The sequence below is a fragment of the Egretta garzetta genome, unplaced genomic scaffold, assembly GCF_000687185.1.
Source record: "Egretta garzetta isolate BGI_Z169 unplaced genomic scaffold, ASM68718v1 scaffold369, whole genome shotgun sequence".
In the NCBI taxonomy this organism is placed as follows: Eukaryota; Metazoa; Chordata; class Aves; order Pelecaniformes; family Ardeidae; genus Egretta; species Egretta garzetta.
This window is the reverse complement of record NW_009260837.1, coordinates 999,429-1,001,320: the sequence shown is the minus strand read 5'-3', so window position 1 is coordinate 1,001,320 and position 1,892 is coordinate 999,429.

Here is a 1,892-nt window from a genome sequence, read left to right as displayed (position 1 = left end):
AAGCCAGGCCAGGAGGGTAAAGCAGGGCACAGAGGTGAACCTGGAGGGGAGCTAAAACATCTGCCTAGTCCTGTGCCGGGGGGGTTACTGGAAGGATGGTGGCATGAGAAAGTTGGGGTGCCCAGGAAGCTGTCGCTGGCCTGCTGTGTGGTTCCCTGGGTGCGGAATGGAGAAGACATCGTTTTCTTTAGCATTTAAAAACAGTCATTTATGTAAAACTTGTGTCTGTAGTGTATGTTTGGGGCCATGTGACTACTGCGTGTGTTAGCAGGTCCTCACTGCTGAGCTACACTCTTGGTGGCCTCTGGGTAAGTCGGGGTCTGTAGGGAATTGCTCTAACCCTGTTTGGTTTGTATCCCAGGATGATCCAGAAGACAGAGTAGATGGCTTTTAAAATACTGCATTTTAATTTGTGTGCTATGTATGCGTGACATGGAGCAGAAACTTGTGTTTCCTCCATGTCTCCATGGCAAGTACGCAAGGTTCCTCTGGAATTCAATGACTTGTCCTTCCTAAATTCATTGATGTGGGGAGAGAGAAACTCCTCCTCTTTTTCCCTTTGAAGCTGGTTTAAAAAAGGAAAATGGGTTCATTAAAATTAATTGTGGGTTTAGGAAAACTAATAACCCAAGCAAGTTCCTGAAAGAGGATACCTAAGGTGTCCTAGCATGAGAGCTGCTACATGTTAAGGGTGTGTTACTCAGCCTTAACCTCCCACCTTCAAGGTGCTGCCAATTCCGCCCTCTCCTAGGCCTTCCCTCTCTCCTGTAGCCTACCTTCTTCCTCAGTCCCCTTCATTGCCTTTCTCTGTTTTTTCTTCCTTTTATCCTCTTCAGCTTTCTTGCACTTTTTTCACAGATGTTTCTTAGCAAATGCACCGAGTAGCGCAGCTGAACAATGTCAAAACTCAACGAAGACAACATGTACTTCTTGATGGAGGTTTGCCAACGTATCTATCATCTGTGTATTTTGGAGACGAAACCACATGCAAACAGAGGTCAACCCTGCTCGCAGCGTTCCACATGCTAAACTGTGATGCCGAGGAAAAGAAGATCAAGCAGTGAGGCTGCCTGAATGCCTGCATGCTTCAGCATGTTGTTTGTGCCATGCTTGGGACAACGTGGGAGAGGCGGCCTTTAAACAAGGGAGTTGGTGTGTCTGGATGATACAAACAGAAAAGGAGCTGTACGTGCTGAAAATAAACACTGAAGCCTAAGTGAGTGTTTGCCACTCACAAACACTGAGTGTTTGTCCTGAAATTTTCTAACAAAAGTTTTGCCATCAATTTCATAAGCAAATGGCCATTATAGTGCAGATGATGAACAGAGAAGACAGCTTGTGCCCCATGAGATCTGGAGCCGGGTGCAACTCATCAGCGCCCAGTGCTGTGGCAACCAGTTTTGGTGATTGAGAGGTGCCACTTAATCTCTCCCTAATCAAAAAACAATTCACGGGGGAGGAGCTAGTGGGCAGCGCAGTCCTGTGGGAGTTCTGCCTTTGGGATGGGAGATTGCCCAATTTCAGCAATCACCAAACTCGTGCCCCATGAGATCTGGAGCCGGGTGCAACTCATCAGCGCCCAGTGCTGTGGCAACCAGTTTTGGTGATTGAGAGGTGCCACTTAATCTCTCCCTAATCAAAAAACAATTCACGGGGGAGGAGCTAGTGGGCAGCGCAGTCCTGTGGGAGTTCTGCCTTTGGGATGGGAGATTGCCCAATTTCAGCAATCACCAAACTCGCGCTACCGTCTCCCGGAGTATTTGACTCCTCCCGCCGCTACCATATCTTTCACGTCGTTGTCCTAAATTCCCCTGGAGTTTCAGCTGAAGTTTTACTCGGGTAATGCTTAAGCTAAGCGTGCGTGCCAAGCCGCCGGGCCCCCCTGCAGACGC